Raw genomic sequence first — 25,648 nt, forward strand, 5'->3', positions numbered from 1 at the left:
CTCACATCCATCCACTCTTCCCTATACACCCCACCTAACTTCAAAATTCAAAATCTCTTTCCCACCCAATCCCTCCCATATAGCCGAATACTCACATCCATCCATCTCCTCCATATCTTATTCTTTTCTTTCTTTTCTTGCTCGAGGGTGAGCAATATTTTAAGTTTGATGTGGTAAAATCATAGCTTTTTGTTTTTCCATTACCATTGATGGCACCTAAGACCGGAGAATCCTCTAGGAAAGGGAAAGGGAAGACAAAAGCTTCCACCTCTGAGTCATGGGAGATGGAAAGATTCATCTCCAAAGCCCATCAAGACCACTTCTATGTTGTTGTGTCCAAGAAGAAGGTGATTCCCGAGGTCCCTTTCAAGCTCAAGAAAAATGAGTACCCGGAGATCCGACATGAGATCCAAAGAAGAGGTTGGGAAGTTCTAACCAACCCCATGATGGGTAAATTTTGGTTTGAGACAAGAATATCTCCCAAAACAACACCAATCTAACCGGCAAGTGCACCGGGTCGCATCAAGTAATAAAAACTCACGGGAGTGAGGTCGATCCCACAGGGATTGAAGGATTGAGCAATTTTAGTTTAGTGGTTGAATTAGTCAAGCGAATCAAGATTTGGTTGATTGAGTTGCAGAATTTAAATTGCATTGAAATTAAAGAGAACAGGAATTAAAGTGCTGAATCTTAAAGAACAAGAAATTAAATGGCAGAAACTTAGATTGCAAGAAATGTAAATTGCAAGGAAATTAAATGGCAAGAATTGTAAATGACTTGAAATGTAAAGGGGATTGGGACTTGGATTTGCAAGAATTAAACAAAGAGAATTTAAATTGCATTAAACAGAAGAGTAAATGGGGAATGGGTTGAAACAGATTCGAAACAGGAAATTAAATGAACAGTTAAAGCAAGAAACAGAAAATTGAAATGGGAAATTGGATCTCAGGACCCAGATACTAGAAAACCAAGTCTAGAGATCAGTGCCTTCCTAGATCCAACAAGAACAATATCAAAGGAATTGTAAATTTCAAGGAAATTAACTGAGAAAGCAAGTAGCAGGAAATGAAACTAAATTTGCAGTGAAAGTAAACAAGATCCAAGGTGAGATTGAAACAGAATTCCTTCAATTCTCCAACCCAAGATCCAAGACAAGAGTAATTGAAAGTGAAAGCAATTAAACTAAGGAAATAGAAATCACTCAGGCTCCCCAAAACAGAAATGAGAATTCTCTCAAAACTCTCCAAAGGGAAGCTCCTGAATAACTTGAATTCTAGCCTATTTATACACTTTCTTCAATTGATCTTCAAGCCTTGAGTTGGGCCTTTGCTCTTGGTGGAATTGGGTTGAAAGAGGCCTTGGTTGATTGCTCTTGAAGTTTGGAGAGAAACCCAAGTGAATCAATTGAACCGGATTTGATTTGTTGCCAAGTTGGATTCAAAGTTAGCCTCAAAGTTAGGGGGCTAACTTTGAGGCCAACTTTTCATATCAGCAAAGTGGGCTTGCTGCATCTCACGTTGGTGCCAACGTTAGGGGTCTAACTTTGACCCTAACGTTGGCCTTGCTTTGTGTTGGTATGGCGCCAACGTTAGCCTCCAAGTTAGGGGGCTAACGTTGGCGCAAACGTTGGCACACCCTGGGGAGAATTTCTCATGCCAACGTTAGCCTCCAAGTTAGGGGGCTAACGTTGGCGCAAACGTTGGGCACACCCCTGGGAGAAATTTATCATGCCAACGTTAGCCTCCAAGTTAGGGGGCTAACGTTGGCGCAAACTTGGTGCATCCTGGGAGGAAAATTTAGCTTCCAACGTTAGCCTCCAAGTTAGGGGGCTAACGTTGAGGCTAACTTCAAGTTCAAAAGTTTGTGTCAACGTTTGGGGGCTAACTTCAACTCCAACTTCATTTGTTCCTGGTTCAATTTCACTTGATTCATTGTGTTCTCTTAGCTTCTAGCCATTCCTTCTCACTTCAATCCTTTTCCAAGCTTTCTTCACCTATCATAAATCAACCAAACACATCAAAGCTTTGCTTGAAATCATGAGATGATCATTCTATCCTAATATGCACCAATTATGGCATCAAACCTCATGAATTTGCATTAATTTATCTATGGTTGATTCAATCAAAGGAAGCATGAAAATCTACCTAAATTGGCTTGCTTAAGCCTCAAGAAAGTGCATAATTCAAGTGAAAACAAAAGAAAAAGACTAGTGAAACTAGGCTAAGATGACTTGTCATCACCCCATCCAACAAGTCGGAATCCTAATGGTTCAAGAGTTCTATGCCAATGAATGGATCACTAGGAACCATGATCAAAGTAAGAACCCGAACCCAAAGAATTATCTTACAATGGTTCGGGAGAAATACTTAGATTTTAGTCCGAAAAATGTGAAGTTGGCGTTTAACTTGCCCATGATACAAGGAGATGCACGCCCCTACACTAGAAGGGTCAACTTTAATCAAAGGTTGGACCAAGTCCTTATGGACATATGTGTGGAAGGAGCTCAATGGAAAAGAGACTCCAAAGGCAAGCCGGTTCAACTAAGAAGACAGGACTTCAAGCCTATGGCTAGAGGATGGTTAGAATTCATCCAACGCTCCATCATCCCTACCAGCAACTGATCCGAAGTTACTGTGGATCGGGCCATCATGATTCATAGCGTCATGAATGGAGAGGAAGTAGAAGTTCATGAAGTCATCTCCCATGAATTCTACAAAATAGCCGATAAGTCCTCTACTTTGGTAAGGCTAGCTTTTCCTCATCTTATTTGCCATCTATGTTACTCAGCTGGAGTTATCATAGAAGGAGACATCCTCATTGAGGTGGACAAGCCAATCAATAAGAAAAGGATGGAGCAAACAAGAGAGCCCACTTATGGAATCCAAGAGACGCATGAGGAAGCTCATCACTAAGAAATCCCAGAGATGCCTCAAGGGATGCACTTTCCTCCCAACAACTATTGGGAACAACTCAACACTTCCTTAGAAGATTTGAGTTACAATGTAGATCAATTAAGGGTGGAACATCAAGAGCACTCCATCATTCTCCACGAAATTAGAGAAGATCAAAGAGCAATGCGGGAGGAGCAACAAAGGCAAGGAAGGGACATAGAAGAGATTAAAGACATCATTGGTCCTTCAAGAAGAAGACGCCACTAAGGTGGATTCATTCCTTGTTCTTATTTTTTCTGTTTTTCATTTTTTATCTATGTTTTGTGTCTCTACTTCATGATCATTAGTATGTAGTAACTATGTCTTAAAGCTATGAATAATTCCATAAATCCTTCACCTCTCTTAAATGAAAAATGTTTTTAATTCAAAAGAACAAGAAGTACATAAATTTCGAAAAATGTCCTTGAATTTAGTTTAATTATATTGATGTGGTGACAATACTTTTTGTTTTCTGAATGAATGCTTAAACAGTGCATATTTTTTATCTTGTTGTTTATGAATGTTAAAATTGTTGGCTCTTGAAAGAATGATGAAAAAGAGAAATGTTATTGATGATCTGAAAAATCATAAAATTTATTCTTGAAGCAAGAAAAAGCAGTGAATAGCAAAAGCTTGCGAAAAAAATGGCGAAAAAAAATTAGAAAAAGAAAAAGCAAGCAGAAAAAGCCAATAGCCCTTAAAACCAAAAGGCAAGGGTAAAAAGGATCTAAGGCTTTGAGCATCAATGGATAGGAGGGCCCAAGGAAATAAAATCTAGGCCTAAGCGGCTAAATCAAGCTGTCCCTAACCATGTGCTTGTGGGATGCAGGTCCAAGTGAAAAGCTTGAGATTGAGTGGTTATAGTCCTGATCCAAAGTAAAAAGAGTGTACTTAAGAGCTCTGGACACCTCTAACTGGGGACTCTAGCAAAGCTGAGTCACAATCTGAAAAGGTTCACCCAGTCATGTGTCTGTGGCATTTATGTATCCGGTGGTAATACTGGAAAACAAAATGCTTAGGGCCACGGCCAAGACTCATAAAAGTAGCTGTGTTAAAGAATCAACAAACTTAACTAGGAGAATCAATAATACTATCTGAAATTCTAAGTCCTAGAGATGCCAATCATTCTAAACTTCAAGGAAAAAAGTGAGATGCCTAAACTGTTCAGAGGCAAAAAGCTACAAGTCCCGCTCATCTAATTAGAATTAATATTCATTGATATTTTGGAATTTATAGTATATTCTCTTCTTTTTATCCTAATTGATTTTCAGTTGCTTGGGGACAAGCAACAATTTAAGTTTGGTGTTGTGATGAGCGGATAATTTATACGCTTTTTGGCATTGTTTTTAGGTAATTTTTAGTATGATCTAGTTACTTTTAGGGATGTTTTCATTAGTTTTTATGCTATATTCACATTTTCGGACTTTACTATGAGTTTGCGTGTTTTTCTGTGATTTCAGGTATTTTCTGGCTGAAATTGAGGGACCTGAGCAAAACTCTGATAAGAAGGCTGACAAAGGACTACTGATGCTGTTGGAATCTGACCTCTCTACACTCGAAATAGATTTTCTAGAGCTACAAAACCCCAAATGGTGCACTCTTAACGGTGTTCGAAAGTAGACATCCAGAGCTTTCCAGAAACATATAATAGTCCATACTTTATTCGTAATTAGCCGACGTAAACTGGCGCTCAACGCCAGTTCCATACTGCATTCTGGAGTCAAACGCCAGAAACACGTCACGAACCAGAGTTGAACGCCCAAAACACGTTACAACTTGGTGTTCAACTCCAAGAGAAGCCTCAGCTCGTGGATAGATCAAGCTCAGCCCAAGCACACACCAAGTGGACCTCGAAAGTGGATTTATGCATCAAATACTTACTTCTGTAAACTCTAGTAGCTAGTTTAGTATAAATAGAACTTTTTACCTTTGTATTAGACGTCTTGGACTATCTAGTTCTTTTGACCATTCGGTCTTTCATGGGGGCTGGCCATTCGGCCATGCCTGGACCTTCATCACTTATGTATTTTCAACGGTGGAGTTTCTGCACACCATAGATTAAGGTTTTGGAGCTCTGCTGTACCTCAAGTTTCAATGCAATTACTTCTATTTTCTATTCAATTCGACTTATTCCTATTCTAAGATATTCGTTGCACTTCAAATTGATGAATGTGATAATCCGTGACACTCATCATCATTCTCACCTATGAACGCGTGACTGACAACCACTTCCGTTCTACCTTAGACCAGGCGCATATCTCTTGGATTCCTTATCGTGGTATAAGCTAGAATTGATGGCGGCATTCATGGGAATCCGGAAAGTCTAACCTTGTCTGTGGTATTCCGAGTAGGATTCCGAGATTGAATGAATGTGACGAGCTTCAAACTCGCGATTGCTGGGCGTGATGACAAACGCAAAAGAATCAAGGGATTCTATTCCAAAATGATCGAGAACCGACAGATGATTAGCCGTGCTGTGACAGAGCATTTGGACCATTTTCACTGAGAGGATGGGATGTAGCCGTTGACAACGGTGATGCCCTACATACAGCTTGCCATAGAAAGGAGTGACAAATATTGGATAAAATCAGTAGGAAAGCAGAGATTCGGAAGGCACAAGCATCTCCATACGCTTGTCTAAAATTCCCACTAATGAATTTACATAAGTATTTCTATCCTTTTTTATTTAATTAAGTATCGCTTTATATTTTCCGAAAACCACTATCAATTTAAATCTGCCTGACTAGGATTTACAAGATGACCATAGCTTGCTTCATACCAACAATCTCTGTGGGATCGACCCTTTCTCACGTAAGGTATTACTTAGACGACCCAGTACACTTGCTGGTTAGTTGTGCGGAGTTGTGACAAAGTGTGATTTATGTTTGAGAGCACCAAGTCTTTGGAGCCATTGTTGATGATCACAATTTCGTCCACCAAGTTTTTGGCACCGTTGCCGGGGATTGTTTGAATCACAATTACGTGCAACAACAGCGCCAAGTTTTTCTGATCCGGCAACAACACCAAGTTTTTGGCGCCGTTGCCGGGGATTGTTCGAGTATGGACAACTGACGGTTCATCTTGTTGCTCAGATTAGGTAATTTTCTTTTCAAAAACTTTTCAAAAATCTTTCAAAAAAATTTTTATTCCTATTTTCGAAATTTTTTTTAAAATAAATCATTCTATGGCTTCAAAACATTTAAAAATGGATTCCAGAGTTTCATGAAGCATGTTGAATCTTGGCTCGTTGCAAAGCCATATTCAAACTCCTTTGGAATTGGTCTTCAACTAATCACCACAATGCATGTAATTCCATCCTAAAGCTGACTGGCTATTAAGCCATGTCCAACCCTTTGATTGGAGCTTTGGGCTACTATTGAAAGATTCCTGGAATTCTTCTTAAAGATTTTGAATTTCTTATTTTCTTTTTCCTATATGTTTTTCGAAAAAAATAAAATAAAATACAAATAAAATTAGAAAAAAAATCAAAAATATTTTGTGTTTCTTGTTTGAGTCTTGAGTCAATTTTTAAGTTTGGTGTCAATTGCATGTTTTTAAAATTATTATGCATTTTTCAAAAATTCATGCATTCATAGTGTTCTTCATGATCTTCAAGTTGTTCTTGGTAAGCCTTCTTGTTTGATCTTGATGTTTTCTTGTTTTGTATCTTTTGTTGTTTTTCATATGCATTGTTTGTTTGTTAGAGTCCAAGCATTAAAGAATTCTAAGTTTGGTGTCTTGCATGTTTTCTTTGCATCAAAAATTTTTCAAAAATATGTTCTTGATGTTCATCATGATCTTCAAAGTGTTCTTGGTGTTCATCTTGACATTCATAGTGTTCTTGCATGCATCATGAGTTTTGATTCATAATTTTCATGTTGTGAGTCATTTTTGTTGTTTTTCTCTCTCATCATTAAAAATTCAAAAATAAAAAAATATCTTTTCCTTACTTTCTTGTTAAGAAAGGTTCAATCTTTAAATTCTAGAATCGTATCTTTTAGTTTCTTGTTAGTTAAGTAATTAATTTTAATTTTAAAAATTAAATCTATCTTATCTTATCTTTTATATCATATCTTTTTCAAAATTTTATCTTTTTCAAAAATTTGATTTTAAAATATCTTTTCTAACTTCTTATCTTGTTATCTTTTCAAATTTGATTTTCAAATCTTTTTCAACTAATTATTTGACTTTTTGTTTGTTTCTTATCTTTTTCAAAACCACCTAACTACTCTCCCCTCTCTAATTTTCGAAAATACCTCCCTCTTTTTCAAAAAAAATTCTTTTTAATTAACTAATTATTTTAAATTTTAATTTTAATTCTATCTCATCTTTAATTTTCGAAAATCATTAACTCCTTTTCAAAATTAATTTTCGAATTCTCTCTCTCATCTTCTTCTATTTATTTATTCATTTACTAACACTTCTCTTCACCTCTCTTCATCTCCAATCACTGCCTCTATCCTTAGCCTTGTGTTTGGATTCTCCTTTCTTTATTCTTTTCTTCTTCTACTAACAATAAGGATCCTCTTTTGCTGTGACATAGAGGATTCCTCTTCTTTTCTTATTCTCTTCTCTTTCATATGAGCAGGAACAAGGAAAAAAAGCACTCTTATTGAAGCTGATCCTGAACCTGAAAGGACTCTAAAGAGGAAACTAAGAGAAGCTAAATTACAACAATCCAGAGGCAACCTTTCTGAAATTTTCGAACAAGAGAAGGAGATGGCGGCCAAACCCAACAACAATAATGCAAGGAGGATGCTTGGTGATTTTACTAAACCCACGTCCAAGTTTGATGGAAGAAGCATCTCAATTCCTGCCATTGGAGCAAACAATTTTGAGCTGAAACCTCAATTAGTTGCTCTAATGCAACAGAACTGCAAGTTTCATGGACTTCCATCTGAAGATCCATACCAGTTTTTAACTGAGTTCTTGCAGATTTGTGAGACTGTTAAGACGAATGGAGTAGATCCTGAAGTCTACAGGCTCATGCTTTTCCCTTTTGTTGTAAGAGACAAAGCTAGAACATGGTTGGACTCACAACCTAAAGATAGCCTGGACTCCTGGGATAAGCTGGTCACGGCCTTCTTAGATAAATTCTTTCCTCCTCAAAAGCTGAGCAAGCTTAGAGTGGATGTTCAGACCTTCAAGCAAAAAGATGGTGAATCCCTCTATGAAGCTTGGGAAAGATACAAGCAGATGACCAAAAAGTGTCCTTCTGACAAGTTTTTAGAGTGGACCATATTAGATATATTCTATTATGGTCTATCTGAGTTTTCCAAAATGTCATTGGACCACTCTGCAGGTGGATCCATTCACCTAAAGAAAATGCCTGCAGAAGCTCAAGAACTTATTGATATGGTTGCAAATAACAAATTCATGTACACTTCTGAGAGGAATTCCGTGAATAATGGGATGCCTCAGAGGAAGTGAGTTCTTGAAATTGATGCTCTGAATGACATATTGGATCAGAACAAAGTGTTGACTCAGCAAGTCAACATGATTTCTCAAAGTCTGAATGGATGGCAAAATGCATCCAACAGTACTAAAGAGGCATCTTCTGAAGAAGAAACTTATGATCCTGAGAACCCTGCAATGGCAGAGGTAAATTATATGGGTGAACCTTATGGAAACACCTATAATTCATCATGGAGGAATCATCCAAATTTCTCATGGAAGGATCAACAAAAGCCTCAACAATGCTTTAATAATGGTGGAAGAAACAGGTTTAGCAATAGCAAGCCTTTTCCATTATCTTCTCAGCAACAGATAGAGAATTCTGAGCAGAGCTCCTCTAATTTAGAAAATATAGTCTCTGAACTGTCTAAGGCCACTTTAAGTTTCATGAGTGAAACAAAGTCCTGCATTAGAAATTTGGAGGCACAAGTGGGCCAGCTGAGTAAGAAAGTAACTGAAACTCCTCCTAGTACTCTCCCAAGCAATATAGAAGAGAATCCAAAGAGAGAGTGCAAGGCCATTGATATAGTCAATATGGCTGAATGCAAGGAGGAGGGAGAGGACGCGAATCCCAATGAGGAAGACCTCATGGGACGTCTCTCAAGTAGGAAGGAGTTCCCTATTGAGGATCCAAAGGAATCTGAGGCTCATATAGAGACCATAGAGATTCTATTAAATCTCCTTCTGCCATTCATGAGCTCTAAAGATTATTCTTCCTCTGAAGAGGATGAGGATGTAACTGGAGAGCAAGTTGCTCAATATGTAGGAGCCATCATGAAGCTAAATGCCAAGTTATTTGGTAATGAGACTTGGGAAGGTGAACTTCCCTTGCTCATTAGTGAACTTGATACATGGGTTCAGCAAACTTTACCTCAAAAGAGACAAGATCCAGGCAAATTCTTAATACCCTGTACCATAGGCACTATGACCTTTAACAAGGCTCTGTGTGACCTGGGGTCAGGCATAAATCTTATGCCACTCTCTGTAATGGAGAAACTAGGGATCATTGAGGTACAGCCTGGTATATTCTCATTACAAATGGCAGACAAGTCAGTAAGACAAGCTTATGGATTGGTAGGGGACGTACTAGTGAAGGTTGAAGGCCTTTACATCCCTGCTGATTTCATAATCTTAGACATTAGGAAGGAGGAGGATGAATGCATCATCTTTGGGAGACCTTTCCTGGCCACAGCAGGAGCTGTGATAGATGTTAACAGAGGAGAATTAGTCCTTCAATTGAATGAGGACTACCTTGTGTTTAAGGCACACGGCTATCCTTCTGTAACAAGGGAGAGTAAGCATGCAGAGCTTCTCTCAGTACAGAGTCAAACAGAGCCCCCACAATCAAACTCTAAGTTTGGTGTTGTGAGGCCACAACCAAACTCTAAGTTTGGTGTTGAACCCCCATATCCAAACTCTAACTTTGGTGTTGGGAGTCCACAACATTGACCTGATCACCTTTGTGGCTCCAAGAGAGCCCACTGTCAAGCTAGTGACATTAAAAGTGTACTTGTTGGGATGCAACCCAATTTTTATTTATCTAATTTTATTTTATTTTCATTGTTCTTTTATGTTTTATTAGGTTCATGATCATGTGGAGTCACGAAAAAAATATTAAAATTAAAAACAGAATCAAAAAAATAGCAGAAGAAAAATCACACCCTGGAGGAAGGACTTACTGGCGTTTAAACGCCAGTAAGGAGCATCTGGCTGGCGTTCAACGCCAGAACAGAGCATGGATCTGGCGTTGAACGCCAGAAATAAGCAACATCCTGGCGTTTAAATGCCAGGAATGCACCCTGAGGAGAGCTGGCGCTGAACGCCAGAAACAAGCATGGAACTGGCGTTCAACACCAGAAACATGCTGCACATGAGCGTTGAACGCCCAGAAGATGCATCACTTCGGCATTTAAACGCCAGAATTGCATGCAAAGGCATTCTACATGCCTAATTGGTGCAGGGATGTAAATCCTTGACACCTCAGGATCTGTGGACCCCACAGGATCCCCACCTACCATATTCTCCCCTCTTCTCAACATTCATCCTCTCTTTCCAATAAACACTCTTCGCCAAAACCCTTCACCAATCACCTCAATCTCTCTTCCCAATTACCCCGTTCACCACTCACATCCATCCACTCTTCCCCGAAAACCCCACCTACCTTCAACATTCAAAATTTCTTTCCCACCCAAACCCACCCTAAATGGCTGATCCTACTCCCTCTCCCCTCACTATATAAACCCCTTCATTCTCCTAAATTATCATACAACACAACCCCCTCTTCTACACCTTGGCCGAATACACCTCCCTTACTCTCCTCCATCTTTTCTCTTCTTCTTCTTCTTTTCTTTCTTCTCTTGCTCGAGGGCGAGCAATATTTCAAGTTTGGTGTGGTAAAAGCATAAGCTTTTTGTTTTTCCATAACCATCAATGGCAGCTAAGACCGGAGAAACCTCTAGAAAAGGGAAAGGGAACACAAAAGCTTCCACCTCCGAGTCGTGGGAGATGGAGAGATTCACTCCAAAGCCCATCAAGACCACTTCTATGATGTTGTGGCTAAGAAGAAGGTGATCCTTGAGGTCCCTTTCAAGCTCAAGAAAAATGACTTTTCGGAGATCCGACATGAGATTCAAAGAAGAAGTTGGGAAGTTCTGACCAACCCCATTCAACAAATCAGAATCTTGATGGTTCAAGAGTTCTATGCCAATGCATAGATCACTAGGAACCATGATCAAAGTATGAACCCGAATCCAAAGAACTATCTTACAATGGTTCGGGGGAAATACTTAGATTTTAGTCTAGAAAATGTGAGGTTGGCATTCAACTTGCCCATGATGTAAGGAGATGCACACCCCTACACAAGAAGGGTCAACTTTGATCAAAGGTTGGACCAAGTCCTTAGGGACATATGTGTTGAAGGAGCTCAATGGAAAAGAGACTCCAAAGGCAAGCCGGTTCAACTAAGAAGACTAGACCTCAAGCCTGTGGCTAGAGGATGGTTGGAGTTCATCCAACGCTCCATCATCCCCACTAGCAACCGATCTAAAGTTACTGTGGATCGGGCCATCATGATTCATAGCATCATGAATGAAGAGGAAGTAGAAATTCATGAAGTTATCTCCCTTGAATTCTACAAAATAGCCGAGAAGCCCTCTACTTTGGCAAGGCTAGCTTTTCCTCATCTTATTTGCCATCTATGTTACTCAGCTGGAGTCATCATAGAAGGAGACATCCCCATTGAGGAGGACAAGCCCATCACTAAGAAAAGGATGGAGCAAACAAGAAAGCCCACTCATGGAATCCAAGAGACGCATGAGGAAGCTCATCACCAAGAAATCCCAGAGATGCCTCAAGGGATGCACTTTCCTCCCAACAACTATTGGAAACAACTCAACACTTCCTTAGAAGATTCTCCTAGTTAAGTTTGTTGATTCTTGAACAGAGCTACTTTTTTGAGTCTTGGCCGTGGCCCTAAGCATTTTGTTTTCCAGTATTACCACCGGATACATAAATGCCACAGACACATGACTGGGTAAACCTTTTCAGATTGTGACTTAGCTTTGCTAGAGTCCCCAGTTAGAGGTGTCCAGAGCTCTTAAGCACACTCTTATTGCTTTGGATCAGGACTTTAACCACTCAGTCTCAAGCTTTTCACTTAGACCTGCATGCCACAAGCACATGGTTAAGGACAGCTTGATTTAGCCGCTTAGGCCTGGATTTTATTTCCTTGGGCCCTCCTATCCATTGATGCTCAAAGCCTTGGATCCTCTTTACCCTTGCCTTTTGGTTTTAAGGGCTATTGGCTTTTTCTGCTTACTTTTTCTTTTTCTTTCTAATTTTTTCGCTACTTTTTTTTCAAGCTTTTGCTTTTTCACTGCTTTTTCCTGCTTCAAGAATCAATTTCATGATTTTTCAGATTATCAATAGCATTTCTCTTTGTTCATCATTCTTTCAAGAGCCAACAATTTTAACATTCATAAACAACAAGATAAAAAATATGCACTGTTCAAGTATTCATTCAGAAAACAAAAAGTATTGTCACCACATCAATATAATTAAACTAAATTCACGGATAATTTCGAAATTCATGTACTTCTTGTTCTTTTGTATTAAAAAACATGTTTCATTTAAGAAAGGTGAAGGATTTATGGAATTTATTCATAGCTTTAAGACATAGTTACTACATACTAATGATCATGAAGTAGAGACACAAAACATAGATGAACATATAACATAAAAACCGAACAACAGAAAATAAGAGCAAGGAATGAGTCCACCTTAGTGGCATCTTCTTCTTGAAGGACCAATAATGTCCTTGAGCTCTTCTATGTCCCTTCCCTGCCTTTGTTGCTCCTCCCTCATTGCTCTTTGATCTTCTCTTATTTCATGGAGAATGATGGAGTGCTCTTGATGTTCCACCCTTAATTGTTCCACATTGTAACTCAAATCTTCTCAGGAAGTGTTGAGTTGTTCCCAATAGTTGTTGGGAGGAAAGTGCATCCCTTGAGGCATCTCCGAGATTTCTTGGTGATGAGCTTCCTCATGCGTCTCTTGGGTTCTATGAGTGGGCTCTCTTGTTTGCTCCATACTTTTCTTAGTGATGGGCTTGTCCTCCTCAATGAGGATGTCTCTTTCTATGATAACTCTAGCTGAGTAACATAGATGGCAAATAAGATGAGGAAAAGCTAGCCTTGCCAAAGTAGAGGACTTGTCGACTATTTTGTAGAATTCATGGGAGATGACTTCATGAACTTCTACTTCCTCTCCAATCATGATGCTATGAATCATGATGGCCCGATCCACAGTAACTTCAGATCGGTTGCTAGTGGAGATGATGGAGCGTTGAATGTACTCTAACCATCCTCTAGCCACAGGCTTGAGGTCCAGTCTTCTTAGTTGGACCGGCTTGCCTTTGGAGTCTCTTTTCTATTGAGCTCCTTCCACACATATGTCCATAAGGACTTGGTCCAACCTTTTATTAAAGTTGACCCTTCTAGTGTAGGGGCGTGCATCTCCTTGCATCATGGGTAAGTTAAACGCCAACCTCACATTTTTTGGACTAAAATCTAAGTATTTCGCCCGAACCATTGTAAGATAATTCTTTGGATTCGGGTTCACACTTTGATCATGGTTCCTAGTGATCCATGCATTGGCATAGAACTCTTGAACCATTAAGATTCCGTCTTGTTGAATGGGGTTGGTTAGAACTTCCCAACCTCTTCTTTGGATCTCATGTCGGATCTCCGGATACTCATTTTTCTTGAGCTTGAAAGGGACCTCAGGGATCACCTTCTTCTTGGCCACAACATCATAGAAGTGGTCTTGATGGGCTTTGGAGATGAACTTTTCCATCTCCCATTACTCGGAGGTGGAAGCTTTTGTCTTTCCTTTCCCTTTTCTAGAGGATTCTCTGGCCTTAGGTGCCATCAATGGTAATGGAAAAACAAAAAGCTTATGCTTTTACCACACCGAACTTAAAATATTGCTCGCCCTCGAGCAAGAGAAGAAAGAAAAGAAGAAGAAGTAGAAGAAAATATGGAGGAGAGGGGGAGAGGTGTATTCGGCCAAGAAGGAGAAGAGAGGTTTGTGTTGTGTGAAAATTAAGGAGAATGGAGGGGTTTATATAGGGAAGTGAGAGAGGGTAGGTTCGGCCATTTAGGGTGGGTTTGGGTGGAAAATATTTTTGAATTTTGAAGGTAGGTGGGGTTTATGGGGAAGAGTGGATGGATGTGAGGGGTGAAGGGGGTAATTGGGAAGAGAGATTGAGGTGATTGGTGAAGGGTTTTTGGGAAAGTGTGTTATAGGATTAATTAGGGTTTTTAAGGGCCATTCGGCCATGCCTGGACCTTCATCACATATGTATTTTCAATGGTGAAGTTTCTGCTGTACCTCAAGTTTCAATGCAATTACTGCTATTTTCTATTCAATTCGACTTATTCCTATTCTAAGATATTCATTGCACTTCAACTTGATGAATGTGATGATCCATGACACTCATAATTATTCTCACTTATGAACGCGCATGACTGAGATGATATCAATTGAGAAATTGACAAACTATTGAGTTCGGAATGGAAATGTTGATTTGATAGTGGTTGAGATGAGTCGAGGACTCGGAATGGAATGATGGATCCATGATATATTGAAAATGTTTTTTAAAAAATCACTGAATCATTGTTCTATACTGAGAAATGATGAGACGCTATGTGCCTGGCAGGGATGGTGGTTATTCCTTCCTGTCGAGGTAGCTGTGACGGCGTAAGCACGGTGGTTAATCCCGCTTACATTGAAATGTGAGGTCTGTGGCAAGAGTATCTCGCTCGCATCCCTTCGGATCACTAGAGTGTGCAGGCACAAAATCCTGGACGATGTTCCGAGTACTATATCTCAGGGGTTTCCAATCATGATTCCGAAAGGAGACATCTCCATAGAGATGTGTCGGGTTGGCAGTTGAACCGACAATGTGATATCACAGCCTATAGGACAGGCATTCATTGATGCCGGGGCATCTTAGGCTAGTTTCACTACACTTTTTCTTTGTTTTTAGTAGGTTTTATGCACTTTCTTGAGTTATAAATAAGCAAATTGGGTAGAAATTCATGTATGCCTAGATTCATTCAACATGATTAATTTGATGCAATTTTATGAGAATTTTGCTATAATTATTTGTGTGCTTAGAATGATGAGAATTCTCAAGACTTTAGCAAGGCTTTGACGCATATATTGGTTGATGACAGGTGAAGAAAGGCATGGAAAGATTTGAAGAAGGAGCAGAGAAAAGATGTAGAAGGAGCAACATTGGTGGCTAAGTTGGACCCAACGTTACCTCCAACATTGGAAAAAAGCAGAACAAATCTCTGCAAAGTTGCTAATTGCTCACATTGGAGGGAGTGTTGGACATCCAACGTTACCCCCAACGTTGTGAGAAAATGATCAATTCTAGAGCTGAAGAATTTTTGAGTGACGCGTCCGCGTGAAAAAGCAAAATTTTCGTATCCACTCGCAAGCGTGAGTCACGCGCACATGTGGAATGGATATATTGACCATCCACGCGTACGCGTGGGTCACACCTACATGTCACAAAGTGAACGTTGGAGGTCCAACGTTGCCTCAAACGTTGCCTCAAACTTCTGCGATGCCAATCCCAGAATTTGGAATTGAAAAACATGAATCCACGCGTACCCATCAGTGACGTGTATGCGTCGATTAGAAAAAGGGCAACTCATGTGTAAACATGGTGTACGCGCACGCATGAAGAAGCAAAATCTCAGCCCTCACGCGTGAGCATGGTGTACGCGTACGCGTGAAGAAGCAAAATCTCTGGTTTCACACTTAAGCGTGAAGCACGGGTACGTGTAGGTTAGCAAAACGTTGGACCTCCAACGTTGAGTCAAATGCCAGTGATAACAAGATTTCTGGTTTTTCTGGTTTTGTTCTAAATGGCGTTTGAGTCAACGTTTGCCATCAAACGTTGACTCCAACGTGAAGCATCAGAACTCACAATTCAAAGAGAACTCTTCTCAACAGCAACGGAATTCTTCGGATCCTTGAGAGAGGGATGAAGAATTCATGCTCGAATTGCTTTCTAGCATTGGATTAGATTGGGGGTTGGATGGATATATTGACATGTAATCCTACCAATACTTTGATCTATGAATTTGTGTGGTATAGTCAGTGACCAAACTTCAACTCTTCCGATGACCAATTATATCAAGACATTGGGCAATTGTTCATGCTTAGAGAGATTGGTGAGACAAGACATTGGGATCTAATCATCTAAGATTTCCAAGCAATGTCAATGAATGCATTGATTGAGGAAGAGATGAAAATGATTTGATCCGGAGAGTTCAATATCTCCCAAAACCCAATGAATCCTCCATCTCTGATCTTTCCCATTCTTTCACATTCTGCCTCTTTAATTTCATGCTCATCCCCATTCCATTTAATTTCTTGCAATTTAAGATTCTGTCATTTAATTTCTTGGAATTTAATTTCTGTTATTTAATTTCTTGCAAGTTAAGTATCCCGCCAATTTACTTTCTGCAATTCTCAACCAAATCTGATTTCGCTCAACTAGAACAATTCTCCAATTAAAGTTGCTCAATCTACCAATCCATGTGGGATTCGACCTCACTCTACAGTGAGTTTTTACATGACGACAATCCAGTGCACTTCCCGGAAGGAAATTTGTTGAGAGGCAAGTTTTCGAGTGAATCAAGTTTATGGCGCCGTTGCCGGGGATTGGTTTTGTATTGACAATTACTAAATTGGAGGATAACTAGATTGAGCAATTTGTCTTTTATTTTGATTAATTGAGTTTTAATTTTAGTTGTTCATTTTGTTTTGTGCAATTTTTAGTCATTTCTTTTGAATTTCTCTTTACTGCTTTACTTTCCAGCAAACTAACTCACTAACCCACTAACCATTTGATAAATTGCTCTAACTAAACTAACTATACTCTATTTTAGTGGACTCTGAATTTGCTATTTTTTGTACTTGTTCATCATATGACAGGTAGAAGAGAGGCCTCAACCTCATTTGATAGTGAACCGGAAAGAGCCTTCCTGAGATTAAGGAGGAAAACAAGAGGAAATAGGGCTGTTACTGTAGAAGAAGAAGAGGAAGACTTGGATATAACCATGGAGGATGATATGGAAAACCATCATGAAAGAGAGGTGAACAATCATGCCAGAAGAGGTGGAGCTAACCCTGTTGGACAAGAGAGGAGAGTTCTGGGATCATACATCAATTCAAACCCAGGAAACTGTGGTAGCAGAATTCAAAAGCCAACTATCCATGCTAATAATTTCGAATTAAAGCCTTAGCTCATAACTCTGGTGTAGAACAATTGTTCTTTTGGAGGGAGTGCCCAAGAGGACCCTAATGAGTATCTCACTAAATTCCAAAGGATATGTAACACGGTTAAATCTAATGAAACATCCTGACACCTATAGATTGCTACTATTTCCATTTTCCTTGAGGGATAAAGCATCAAAATGGCTGGAATCATTTCCCAAAGAAAGCTTGACAACTTGGGAGGATGTGATAAATAGATTCCTAACAAGGTTCTATCCTCCACAAAAGGTAAACAGGATGAGAACTAAAGTGCAGACATTCAGACAGTAGGATGGTGAGACAATTTATGAAGCCTGGAAAAGATTCAAAGATTTAACAAGGAAATGCCCCCCTGATATGTTTAATGAGTGGGTACAAATTCATATCTTCTATGAAGGGCTGAATCATGAATCAAAAAAAGCTGTTGACCACTCATCTGGAGGTTCCCTCAACAAAAAGAAGACCATTGAAGAAGCCATTGATGTTATAGAGACAGTGGCTGACAATGAATAATTTTATGCCTCAGACAGAAGCAACAACAATGGAGTCCTAGAATTAAACCATATGGATGCAATCCTAGCTCAGAACAAGATGATCACCAAGCAACTGGCTGAATTGACCAAGCAAATGGAGAAGAATTAGGCCGCAGCAATCCACACTCAACCATCAGCTCAAGAAGAGTTGGAGACAGAAGAAGTAGTTAACTGGGAGGAAGCTAATTACCTTGGAAATTCATCTAGGCAAGCTAATGATCCGTATTTTAAAACTTATAACTCTGGTTGGAGAAACTACCCAAACGTTGGGTGGAAAAACCAACAAAACCAAGGCCAAGACCACAGACCACACAATCCAACTCAGTATAACAACTCAACTCACCAAAACTCCAACCAAAGACCATACCAGACCACACAAAACACTTATTCACAACACCCATACCAAAGCCACAACAACCACTCTCAACACCCCAATTTCAACCAACCATCCCCACATGAGGATGACAGAATGGCTAGGATGGAAGCTATTCTTGCAAACCTTTGCAAGGAGTTTGACGATATGAAAAAATTTAAGGAGGAAGTAATATCTAATCGGTAAAATCAAGTTGCTGCCACTCAAAAGCTTGAAGCACAACTACAAGACAACTTCAAGAGAGGAATGCAAAGCTATCACTCTTAGAAGTGGAAGAGAATTGGAAGAGAAGTCAAGGGAGACTAAAGAGGAGAAAGCAGAGGAAAGTTCAACTGACAAGGAAGAAGCACAAACATCTACCCCCAGTTCACCAGAAGAAAAGGAGGTTCTAAAGCCATATGTCCCAAAGGCCCCTTACCCTCAACGCTTAATGAAGAATGAAAAGGACAACCAATTCTCCAAATTTTTGGAGATCTTTAAGAAACTTCAAATCAACATTTCCTTTGCTGAAGCACTAGAACAAATGCCACTCTATGCTAAGTTTCTGAAGGAATTAATGACCAAGAAGAGAAGCTGGAGGAATGATGAAACTGTGATAATAACTGAGGAATGTAGTGCTATCATCCAACACAAGCTACCTCAAAAATTGAAGGACCCAGGAAGCTTCCGAATTCCCTGCATCATAGGAGAAATAACAGTTGAAAAAGCCTTATGTGACTTGGGAGCTAGTATAAATCTGATGTCCTTAACTATAATGAAAAGAATGAAGATTGAGGAAGCCAAACCAACAAGAATGGCCCTCCAATTGGCAGATCGATCATTCAAATTTCCTCATGGAATAGTAGAAGATTTGTTGGTAAAAGTAGGAGACTTCATATTCCCTGCTGATTTTGTGGTGTTGGACATGGAGGAAGAAGCTAAGGCCTTAATAATCTTGGGAAGGCCATTTTTAGCTACTGATGGGGTCATCATTGATGTCCAAAAGGGTAAACTTACCCTTAGGCTACATGATGAGAAAATGGTATTCAATGTATTCAAAGCTATGAGCTATCCACCAAAGGCACTAGGAGAGTGTATGAGGCTAGATGCAGTAGAAACTGTGGTGCAACAGACCTTTGAAGAAGTACTTGGAGAATTGATAGAGGGTGACTCCATGTTAGATGTTAAGATTGCTGATGTCAACTCAGCTGAAATGCCTATTCCAAGCACATTGAAGTACCCAAACTGGAGCTGAAAACATTGCCTTCTACTCTCAAGTATGCTTACTTAGGAAGTGATGAAAGTTAGCCAGTAATCATCAATTATGCCCTTAGTCAAGAATAGGAAGAGGAACTAATCAAGGTGTTGCAGAAGCACCAAGATGCCATTTGATAGACCCTTTCCGACCTAAAAGGGATAAGCTCATCCATATGCATGCATAAGATCTTGCTTGAAGATGATTCCAAACCCTCCATACAAGGACATTTTTATTGAAGCAGATCCTGAACCTGAAAGGACTCTGAAGAAGAAGCTAAGAGAAGCTAAAGCACAACACTCTAAAGAGGACTTTACTGAAATTTTCGAAAAAGAAGTAGAGATGGCCAAAACCAATAACAATGGTGGAGGTGCAAGGAAGATGCTTGGTGACTTTACTGCACCAAATTCCAACTTTCATGGAAGAAGAATCTCAACCCCTGCCATTGGAGCAAACAATTATGAGCTAAAGCCTCAATTAGTTTTTCTAATGCAACAGAATTGCAAGTTTCATGGACTTCCATCAGAAGATCCTTTTTAGTTCTTAACTGAATTCTTACAGATCTGTGATACTGTTAAGACTAATGGAGTTGATCCTGAGGTTTACAAGCTTATGCTTTTCCCTTTTGCTGTAAGAGACAGAGCTAGAATATGGTTGGACTCTCAACCTAAAGATAGCCTGAACTCTTGGGATAAGCCGGTCACGACTTTCTTAGCCAAGTTCTTTCCTCCTCAAAAGCTGAGCAAGCTTAGAGTGGATGTTCAAACCTTCAGGCAGAAAGAAGGTGAATCCCTTTATGAAGCTTGGGAGAGATACAAGAAACTGACCAAAAAGTGTCCTTCTGACATGCTTTCAAAATGGACCATCCTAGATATATTCTATGATGGTCTGTCTGAATTGTCTAAGATGTCATTGGACCATTCTGTAGGTGGATCTATTCACCTAAAGAAAATGCCTACAGAAGCTCAGGAACTCATTGAAAGGAATCCTATGAATAATGGGACGCCTCAGAGGAAGGGAGTTCTTGAAATTGATGCTTTGAATGCCATATTGGCTCAGAACAAAATATTGACCCAACAAGTCAATATGATTTCTCAGAATGGATTGCAAAATGCATCCAACAGTACTAAAGAAGCATCTTCTAAAGAAGAAGCTTATGATCCTGAGAACCCTGAAATGGTAGAGGTGAATTACATAGGTGAAGCCTATAGAAACACCTATAATCCCTCATGGAGAAATCATCCAAATTTCTCATGGAAGGATCAACAAAAGCCTCAACAAGGCTTTAATAATGGTGGAAGAAACAGGTTTAGCAATAGCAAGCTTTTTGCATCATCCTGTCAGTAACAGACAGAGTATTCTGAGCAGAGCCCCTCTAGCTTAGCAAACATAGTCTTTGATCTATCTAAGGCCACTCTAAGTTTCATGAATGAAACAAGGTCCTCCATTAGAAATTCGGAGATACAAGTGGGCCAGCTGAGTAAAAGAGTCACTGAAATTCCTCTTAGTACTCTCCCAAGCAATACAGAAGAGAATCCAAAAAGAGAGTGCAAGGCCATAACCTTACTTGGTGTGGCTGAACCTAGAAAGGATGAGGAAGACATGAATCCCAGTGAGGAAGACCACATGGGACATCCTCTGGACAAAAAGGAGTTCCCAATTGAGGAACCTAAGAAATCTGAGGCTCATCTAGAGACCATAGAGATTTCATTGAACCTACTTCTGCCATTCATGAGCTTTGATGACTATTCCTCCTCCGAGGAGGATGAAGATATTACTTAAGAGTAAGTTGCTAAGTACCTTGGAGCAATCATGAAGCTGAATGTCAAGTTATTTGGTAATGTAACTTGGGTGGATGAACACCCCTTGCTCACCAATGAACTGAATGACTTGGTTAGGCAGACATTACCTCAAAAGAAATAGGATCCTGGTAAATTCTTAATTCCCTGTACCATAGGCACCATGACCTTTGAGAAGGCTCTATGTGACCTGGGGTCAGGCATAAACCTAATGCGACTCTCTGTAATGGAAAAACTAGGAATCTTTGAGGTACAGGCTACAAAATTCTCATTAGAGATGGCAGACAAATCCATGAAAAAGGCTTATGGACAGGTAGAGGATGTGCTAGTAAAGGTCAAAGGCCTTTACATCCCTGGTAATTTCATAATCCTAGACACTAGAATGATGAGGATGAATCCATCATCCTTGGAAGACCCTTCCTAGCCATAGCAAAACCTGTGATTGATGTGGACAGAGGAAAGTTGATCCTTCAATTGAATGAGGACTACCTTGTGTTTAAAACTCAAAGATCTCCTTCTGTAACCATAGAGAGGAAGCAAGAAAAGCTTCTCTCAATGCAGAGTCAAACAAAGCCCCCACAGTTAAACTCTAAGTTTGGGGTTGGGAGACCACAACCAAACTCTAAGATTGGTGTTGAACCCCCATATTCAAACTCTAAGTTTGGTGTTGGGAGGTCCCAACAATGCTCTGAATATCTGTGAGGCTCCATGAGAGCTCATTGTCAAGGTATTCACATTAAAGAAGCGCTTATTGGGAGGCAACCCAATTTTATTTATCTATGTTATTTTCTATTTTTTTAGGTTGATGATCATGTGGAGTCACAAAAACAAATGCAAAAATTCAAGAAAAATAAAAAATAGCACACCCTGGAGGAAAAACTTACTGGCATTTAAACGCAAGTAAGGGTAGCAGAATGGGCATTTAACGCCCAGTCCAGCACCATTCTGGGTGTTAAATGCCAGAAACAAGCACCAGACTTGCGTTAAACGCCAGAAACAGGCTACAATCTGGCGTTAAACGCCAGAAATAGGTTACAGCCTGGTGTTTAATGCCAGGAAAGGAATAAAAGTTGGCGTTTAACGCCAGAAACAAGCAGGAATCTGGCGTTAAACGCCAGGATTGCACAGTAAGGGCGTTTTGCATGCCTAAAAGGAGCAGGGATGAAATCCTTGACCCCTCAGGATCTGTGGACCCCACAGGATTCTCACCCACCCTACCTCTCTCTCTCTCTCACTCACCAATCAAATCATATCCTCTTCCCTATTCACCAATCACCTCCATACCTCTTCCCCAAAAACCCCACCCACCTCACTTTAAAATTTCAAACACTTTTCCCTCCCAAACCCAACCCTAATGACCGAAACCTAACCCTCCCCTCACCTCTATATAAACCCCTCACTACTCCTTCATATTCACACAACACAAATACCTTTCCCCCCTCTTGGCCGAACCTCCTATAACCCTCCATCTCCTCCATTTTCTTCTTCTTCCCCTTCTTTCTTTCTTCTTTTGCTCGAGGACGAGCAAACCTTTTAAGTTTGGTGTGATAAAAGCATTGCTTTTTGTTTTTCCATAACCATTTATGGCACCTAAGACCGGAGAAAACTCTAGAAAGAGGAAAGGGAAGGCAAAATCTTCCACCTCTGAGTCATGGGAGATGGAGAGATTCATCTCAAAGGTCCATCAAGACCACTTCTATGAAGTTGTGGCCAAGAAGAAGGTGATCCCTGAGGTCCCTTTCATGCTCAAGAAAAATGAGTATCCGGAGATCCGACATGAGATTTGAAAAAGAGGTTGGGAAGTTCTCACCAACCCCATTCAACAAGTCAGAATCTTAATGGTTCAAGAGTTCTATGCCAATGCATGGATCACTAGGAACCATGATCAAAGTATGAACCCGAATCCAAAGAATTGGCTTATAATGGTTCGGGAGAAATACTTAGATTTCAGTCCGGAAAATGTAAGGTTGGTGTTGCACTTGCCAATGATGCAAGAAAATGCACGCCCCTACACTAGAAGGGTCAACTTTGATCAAAGGTTGGACCAAGTCCTCATGGACATATGTGTGGAAGGAGCTCAATGGAAAAGAGACTCAAAAGGCAATCCGGTTCAATTAAGAAGACCAGACCTTAAGCCTGTGGCTAGAGGATGGTTGGAGTTCATCCAACGCTCCATCATTCCTACTAGCAACCGATCTGAAGTGACTGTGGATCGAGCCATCATGATCCATAGTATCATGATTGGGGAGGAAGTGGAAGTTCATGAGATCATACCTCTAGAACTCTACAAAGTGGCTGACAAGTCATCCACCTTGGCAAGGTTAGTCTTTCCTCATCTCATTTGTCAAATATACAATTTGGCTAGGATTGTCATAGAAGGAGACATCCTCATTGAAGAGGACAAGCCCATCACTAAGAAAAGGATGGAGCAAACAAGAGAGCTCATTCATGGACCTCAACAAGAGCATCAGGAGGATCCTCATCAACAAATCCCTGAGATGCCTCAAGGGATACAATTTCCTCTACATAACTATTGGGAGCAACTCAACACCTCGTTAGAAGGCTTGAGTTGTAACATGGACCAACTAAGGGTGGAGCACCAAGAGCACTCCATCATTCTCCATGAGATTAGAGAAGATCAAAGAGCTGTGAGGGATGAGCAACAAAGGCAAGGAAGAGACATAGAGGAGCTTAGGCGTTCCATTGGTTCTTCAAGATGAGGACACCACCCTCACTAAGGTGGACTCATTCCTTAATCTCCTTGTCTATTTATTTTTCTATTTTCAGTTTGTATGCTTATTGTGTCATCTATGTTTGTGTCTTCAGTACATGATCATTAGTGTCTAAGTGTCTATGCCTTAAAGTTATGAATAACTCCATAAATTCTTCACCTCCCTTAAATGAAAAATGTGCTTAATTACAAAAGAACAAGAAGCACGTGGATTTCAAATTTTATCTTGAAATTAGTTTAATTATCTTGATGTGGTGGCAATACTTTTTATTTTCTGAATGAATGCTTGAACAGTGCATAATTTTGACCTTGTTGTTTATGAATATTAAAATTGTTGGCTCTTGAAAGAATGATGAACAAAGAAAAATGTTATTGATGATCTGAAAAATCATGAAATTGTTTTTTGAAGCAAGAAAAAGCAGTGAATAAGAAAGCTTGCGAAAAAAAGGAGAAAAGTAGCGAAAATTAAAAGAAAGAAAAAGAAAAAGTAAGCAGAAAAAGCCAATAGCCCTTAAAACCAAAAGGCAAGGGTAAAAATGATCCAAGTCTTTGAGCATTAATGGATAGGAGGGCTGGTGCACGAAATTGTGATCAATACTTTTCACAACACGAATAATCCCCGGTGATGAATCCAAAAACTTGGTGTTCAATACCATGGCATAAACACAACTTCGCACAACTAACCAGCAAGTGTACTGGGTCGTCCAAGTAATAAACCTTACGCGAGTAAGGGTCGATCCCACAGAGATTGTTGGTATGAAGCAAGCTATGGTCACCTTGTAAATCTTAGTCAGGCAGACTCAAATGGATATGAATGATGATATACGAATAAAACATAAAGATAAAGATAGAGATACTTATGTAATTCATTGGTAGGAATTTCAGATAAGCGTATGAAGATGCTTGTCCCTTCCGTCTCTCTGCTTTCCTACTGTCTTCATCCAATCCTTCCTACTCCTTTCCATGGCAAGCTTAAGCAAGGGTTTCACCGTTGTCAGTGGCTACCTCCCATCCTCTCAGTGGAAATGTTCAACGCACCCTGTCACGGCACGGCTATCCATCTGTCAGTTCTCGATCAGGCCGGAATAGAATCCAGTGATTCTTTTGCGTCTGTCACTAACGCCCCGCCCTCAGGAGTTTGAAGCACGTCACAGTCATTCAGTCATTGAATCCTACTCAGAATACCACAGACAAGGTTAGACCATCCGGATTCTCTTGAATGCCGCCATCAGTTCTAGCCTATACCACGAAGACTCTGATCTCACGGAATGGCTGGCTCGGTTGTCAGGCGAGCACTCGGTTGTCAGGCGATCAACCATGCATCGTGTATCAGGAATCCAAGAGATATTCACCCAATCGAAGGTAGAACAGAGGTGGTTGTCAGTCACACGTTCATAGGTGAGAATGATGATGAGTGTCACAGATCATCACATTCATCAAGTTGAAGAACAAGTGATATCTTAGAACAAGAACAAGCGGAATTGAATAGAAGAACAATAGTAATTGCATTAATACTCGAGGTACAGCAGAGCTCCACACCTTAATCTATGGTGTGTAGAAACTCCACCGTTGAAGATACATAAGAACAAGGTCTAGGCATGGCCGAATGGCCAGCCTCCCAGTGATCTAAGATAGCATAAGAACAAAGGTAGCTACCCAGATCTCGCAATACAATAGTAAAAGGTCCTACTTATAGAGAACTAGTAGCCTAGGGTTTACAGAGATGAGTAAATGACGTAAAAATCCACTTCCGGGCCCA

The 25,648-nt window shown here is 40.0% G+C and overlaps 3 non-coding genes across 3 annotated transcripts; all 3 read right to left on the reverse strand.

Annotated features, from left to right (window-relative positions):
- Positions 1 to 8,048: 8,048 nt before the first annotated feature.
- Positions 8,049 to 8,155, reverse strand: LOC112713383 (small nucleolar RNA R71). Its single transcript, XR_003158355.1, has one exon. It is a non-coding gene; the product is annotated as a small nucleolar RNA R71 (small nucleolar RNA).
- A 9,319-nt stretch (positions 8,156 to 17,474) lies between these two features.
- LOC112714144 (small nucleolar RNA R71) lies at positions 17,475 to 17,581 on the reverse strand. Its single transcript, XR_003159099.1, has one exon. It is a non-coding gene; the product is annotated as a small nucleolar RNA R71 (small nucleolar RNA).
- A 2,522-nt stretch (positions 17,582 to 20,103) lies between these two features.
- LOC112714067 (small nucleolar RNA R71) lies at positions 20,104 to 20,211 on the reverse strand. Its single transcript, XR_003159022.1, has one exon. It is a non-coding gene; the product is annotated as a small nucleolar RNA R71 (small nucleolar RNA).
- Positions 20,212 to 25,648: the final 5,437 nt, after the last annotated feature.

The sequence above is a fragment of the Arachis hypogaea genome, chromosome 9, assembly GCF_003086295.3.
Source record: "Arachis hypogaea cultivar Tifrunner chromosome 9, arahy.Tifrunner.gnm2.J5K5, whole genome shotgun sequence".
Taxonomy (NCBI): domain Eukaryota; kingdom Viridiplantae; phylum Streptophyta; class Magnoliopsida; order Fabales; family Fabaceae; genus Arachis; species Arachis hypogaea.